The following is a 6,000-nucleotide window of genomic DNA, read 5'->3' as shown; positions in this document are numbered from 1 at the left end:
TTCCTCAGACATTCTTGTCTTCATGTGGCATGTCCCTCCCACCAGTGATCCTCTCCTGGGAACACAACACCCCTCATGGCCTCTTTAGAGAATCAGCTCATCACTTTGATTCTGCACAAAAGCTGGGGTAAAGGGGGAAGTTTCTTAATTGTTCCACATCCATAATGCTTGAAACTTTTCCAATCTTCTCCTCTTCTGAATCTTCTCCTTTCTCCAATCTTCTCCTTGTCTCCTGAATCTTCATTTCCACATCTGCAAATTGGTGATCTGACCTGCTTAATGTTCTTGGGATTGTTGTGAAGGCTGCTTGTCTCAATGGGTATAAAAACATTTTTAAATGTGTCGAACCATTGTGTGAGCCTAAGTGGCAACTCATCATTATTTTTAGCTTGGTGTTTTGTTTCGCTTTCCATGCCTTTCCCCTATCAGTGAGTAAAAGTGATACAGTTTCTCCCATCATGGCTTGGGGGTGAGGGGTGGGTGGCAATGGGGACATGAGGGTGTTCTTCCAGCTTCTGTATTTTGAGTTTGCTTTAAGCAATACCCCTTACATTCCCTCACCTCATAGCCAAGCTTTCTTGAAGACTTGTCCACATTCATTTTATCTCGTTCCTCACCATTTTTTTCATGCCCAACCACTCCACTAGACCTACTGTGCTTTTGCAAAGGACACAAACAGCTGAAAATCAAACAAACCCTTTTCCTCCCTACAAGCTTATCTCTTCTGGTTCTGCTCTTACCTCTCCATCACGTGGACCTTCCCAGACTTCTCTTCACTATTGTCATTTATGTGTTTGCATTTCCTTGCAATAATACCTATCATTGCAATCAATGGTTCCTAACAGTTGCTACAGTTACCACTTTAGCAATGCATATTCTACTGTGCAGCAAGCATGTTGATCTTTCTCATCGAATCCTCACCAATCCTGTGAGCTAGCCATAGTCATCTGCCTTTTACAGATCAGCAAACAGAGTCTCCAGGAGAAGAGAGCCCTGGCCAAGCCCTCATAGCTTGTCAACCATGGAGCCAGAATCCAATCCTTGGTCCATGCTCTCCAGACAAGGCTGCCTTTCTCCTTTCTTCAGACTTTGAATTTAAATCTTGGTTCCACCATTGACTTGTTGAGTTCAATCCTGATTTATGTAATGCTATAAATGTCCATTTCTTCATCTCTAAAATGGGGATAATAATAGCAACGGCCCTTTTAGAGTTGTTTTGAGGATTTGATTAGATAATGCTTGTACATCACTCTGCAGAGTGGAGAGCACATGGTAAGCCTCAATAAATGTTAATCTTGTTTACCTTTCTTAAATTCAAGACTCTGGTCTCTTCTGTTTGTACACTTGCTCTCTGGGAAGGCTCACTTCCAAACACCGCCTCTAGTAGCAGTGATATGTGAGAAAGTCCCACTCTTGCGAGCCAGCTCAGACTTTTTGGCTGAGCATGAGACCCATAATTCCAGTCATTGATGAATTTCTCCCCTTTGATGTCCCATACACAATCCATATGTGACATATAGCAGAACTCATCCTCCTCCTTCTCCAATCCAACCTCCCCTCTGAATGCCCCAGTAAGGGACTGACAGGGCCCTCTGCTTCAGAAATTAGGATTTTGTCCTTGACTGCCCTATCATCCACTTCCTGACTTTGAAGCAGTCATCAAGTCCTTCTTCCTATACATTTCTCCAATTTAACCATCCTCTCCCGGATATTCCTATTATCACTGATAATTCTGTCTTTATTTAAAATTTTGGTAGTTTGGCCATCAAGGATTTTTTTCACACTAATTTTGGTTTTTAAAATATTGTATTATGGTATTATTTATCTTGATCACTGTTTTTTTTTTGTGGGGGGAGCACCCTTTAAATTTTATACTTGAGGCAAATGCCTCTCTCCTCTGACCCTACTGTATAATCATCAGTTCTTCTCTCAATGCAATTTCCTATAGTTTCCTGCCATAATTATAGTTCTTAAACACAGCTCTATCAACTGCACACTTGATTAAATGCCTTCAGTTCCCCAAGCTTTGCAAGGTTAATTTCACACCATCTCTACCCTTCTCCATGGACCCTATGATCACAGATCTGTGCCTTAAGAAACATGACAAGTGATCTTTTGGCTGTCCTTCAGTTATCTGGGATGGTTTAGAACTTGCAGAAAGTTCAATGTTTATGTTTTCATAGTTAAAATCTATAGTTCCACTGTATTTCCTTAAAATCCTTCTAAAATTCCTGACACACTTCTCTGCAGTCATCAGTTTAATACAGTCATAATTCAAAATGTTCTGGATGGCTCAGCCTCAACCTTTTAAACATCAGTTATGGTACTTTACTATGATGCAGTGATACCAACCTCAGGAGCCATTGGGATTTGTAAGATGGCTTGCTCCTAAACTAAATACTCAGATATCATACTCTTTTTTCCTAATTTCGCTGTGTTGTCTAACTTGGGAGTTGTCTTTTTTGTCCCTCTTGTCACTGGCTCTGCTCTTTTTGATTGATCCTAAGAGCTTGGCCTCATTCAATCTCCCTTGCCCGCATCACGTTCACCTTAAACGTGCCCTCTGCAGTCTCTCCACTAATTCCTCCACCCCAGTACTTCTCAGCGTTGGTGCTGAGAGAACTGAGTAATTATGACCTTTGCCAGCCTATGACTGTACTCTTTTCTTCTACTTTGCTAACTGACTCTTCTACTTTATGATTTGGTCTTTATTTTCATCTCTTCTCAGCTCTTTGTTACTCCTGAGTTGTCATTGTTCTGGCTGGTTGGGAATCGTTGCTTATATCTCTAACAATGGCAGTGTACTTCCTGGGGGTAACTCACCAGCTGCCTCTGCTCTAGCATTTCTCCACATGGGGATCATGTGCAGAGGGCAAGAAAAACTTCCAACTTCAAGTCTTGCCTTAGCCAGCATCCTTTCTCCTTGGCCCCCAGCTCTTGTGTGCTCTGGAAAACTCTAAACTTAAGCTTTTCAGGTGGGACAAGGTGAAGAGACGTGGAAAAGTAGCATGTATAGCTGAAGCATCTATGATTCCTGAAGGCAACGTTGATTTAATGAATCTTACCCATGCTTGAACAAATTCACTTTAAGTGTTTTGGGTTTCTCTTTAAATCGGAAGAAGGCATGGAGTTATTCAGACTGCCGGCCGATTACCCCCTGAACTCTATCTTTGGATGCATTAAAGGGCTCCACTGAGTGAAGAATTGTTTGTCATTATCAACAGTTTACTTGAATTTATACAATGTAGAAAACATACATATGCACTAATAAACAAAGCATGGAAAAACTAATAAATTTAAAAACCCAGCAATTTTGAAATAATCTCTTCAAATAATCCGTCCCACACAGAAATTGATCAGAAAAAGATTCTTAAATAGATTTTTTTTCCTAGTGACTGAGATATTTAAGAAAAACAGGCATGGTGAGGAGTTCAGAAGTTTGTCTTTGCTCTTTTGTTCCTGTTTATTTATCCTCCTTAGAAAAAAAGTAAATAAAGCTGCAATTAAGGAAAGAAGGTTTAACACTTTTGGGAAATTGAACACAGATAAGTCTTCTTTGGCTTATTTCCATGTGCTGGTTTGAAAGGATATATGTCCTCTAGAAAAGGCATGTTTTGACGTAAATCCCATTTCATAAAGGCAGAATAATCCTTATTCAATACTGTATGTTTGAAACTGTAATCAGATCATTCTCCCTGGATGATGTGATTTAGTCAAGAATGGTTGTTAAACTGGATTAGGTGACAACATGTCTCCACCCATTTGGGTGGGTCTTGATAAGTTTCTGGAGTCCTGTAAAAGAGGAAATATTTTGGAGAATGGGAGATTCAGAGAGAGCAGAGAATGCTGCAGAACCACGAAGAAAAGAGTCCATCAGCCAGTGCTTTGGAGATGAAGAAGGAAAATGCCTCCTGGGGAGCTTCATGAAACAGGAAGCCAGGAGAATTAGCTAGCAGATGATGCCTGTTCACCATGTGCCTTTCCAGATGAGAGAGAAACCCTGACTGTGTTTACCATGTGCCTTCCCAGATGAGAGAGAAACTCTGTTTGCCATGAGCCCTTCCACTTGAGAAAGAAACTCTGAACTTCATCAGTCTTCTTGAACCAAGGTATCCTTCCCCGGATGCCTTTGATTGAACATTTCTATAGATTTGTTTTAATTGGACATTTTCTCGGCCTTAGAACTGTAAACTAGCAACTTATTAAACTCCCCTTTTTAAAAGCCATTCTGTTTCTGGTATATTGCATTCCAGCAGCTAGCAAACTAGAACATTCCACAATACTCTGTACCACTGTACCAGATAGCATGGGTTGAGAGCCATACAGGCCCAGGAACGATCTTGGCATCACCACTTACTGTCTCCGAGGCCTTGGATATGCCAATGAAGTTCACCAGCCTGACAAAAAGTTACTAAAGCGCACTTCATAGTTTTCCTTCAAAGTACTTTGCTCAGGGTCTGGCGTGTGTCAGGAACTCAGCGAACCTCCTCTCCTCTCCACTTGGCCTGTTCTGTGTCAGGAAACCGCATACCCGGTGTGAGGGTCTTTACTAAGACCGTACCTGTACTGAGACTTTCTATCAAGGACAGAACTAAGGAAAAATTGTCTTCTCTAAACAAAAATATAACCCAATGAAAGAAGCAGATATTAAGAGCTGGATCTCATGGAATGGGTATGAGGCCCAGATTCTCGGGGGGCTTCTTTTGAAAACTATCTATACTAATCCTTTCCTTCCTTTCCTATTAGTCTCGGAGGGAAGGAGGACTAGGGAGATTTGGGGAAGCCATGAGGGCTCTAGAGTAGGGGTTAGGGTGTCAGGAGAAGTCAGGTGGGGGTGTAGATGAAGGTCATTTGGAGGGCGGTTCTACTGAACAGAGACCTTCATTATCATTTGTTAGAAGAGGAGAAGCACCACAGATGTGATGGGGAGACAGTGAAGTTGGAGCTGTCCTTCAAGGCAGTTTCTTTCACTCTGACATGTACTGGGGAGTTTTGGCCAACCCTGGCCTAAAGTGTTTTGGAAAGCTCAATGGCTGGAAGGAGGAACAAAACCACGGGACTTCTGGTCACCCTCTCCTACCCAGTGACTGATCTGGCATAGTGAAAGACCTGACTTTCCCCACCCAGGCCAGCTATCTGGGAGTAAGTCAGGAGACAAAGCATGTCTGGCAAGGCAGTCTCCCATCCCAAGCCTCGGGCCTTCCATGTATTTGCCTCACTGGTTCTCTGGCTAAGCAGCTGCTGTGGGGATCACTGCCCTGATGTAGCCATGGCATTCATTGATCTCCTCTGAAGATACTGAGCATTCCCTCTTCTTGACAAAGATCATTGCAGGTAAGGGGCCAAACTGGAAGGAAGGCATAAGAAGAGACCTTGGACACCTGCTGTTAAAGTGTCTTTGAAGAAGCCACACAGCCTGGCTCTGGGCTCTGAACTTCCAGGGCCCCTGAGCTGTTTCAGAGGTGGAATGGCTGCTGGAGGGCCAGGTGGCCAGTGAATAGTGGTCTCAGTCCTTGTCTCCTGAACTGGGAGGGAAGCGTTTCAGCAGCCTGGCAAGGAAGCTTCTTCATTCAAGGCTGAGTCAACTGAACTGTTCCCTCTGGCACTGAGCCTGCTTTCATAAGTCAGCTCCGTTCAAGTTTTATTATCTTTCTTTGAATCTCTTCCAGCAGTTTGATGTCCTTGAGGTCAAAGAGCTGAAAACCGCATACCATGCAGCATTCCACACAAAACACCTCCAGAAATTTTCATTTCAAAGGGTGTTTGGCAAGGCTGGCTCTGCCTCTCCATTTGATTTTGTGTTCCTCTCTTGGGATTTGTCTTGGGCATGTTTGCATACAAATAGCTGCTACCATCATCTTTATCACGTTTCAAGAATTATACTAGTTGTTAAATTGGCCTATAATTTTGAGACTGTACATTTTATCAAAAAATAAATTGTGAAAAGGAAATCAGCCTATTAAAGAATGCAAGCATAACCAATGATACTAAGCTATTTGA

The sequence above is a fragment of the Tamandua tetradactyla genome, chromosome 4 (assembly GCF_023851605.1).
Source record: "Tamandua tetradactyla isolate mTamTet1 chromosome 4, mTamTet1.pri, whole genome shotgun sequence".
Taxonomy (NCBI): Eukaryota; Metazoa; Chordata; class Mammalia; order Pilosa; family Myrmecophagidae; genus Tamandua; species Tamandua tetradactyla.
This window is presented reverse-complemented; position numbering follows the sequence as displayed.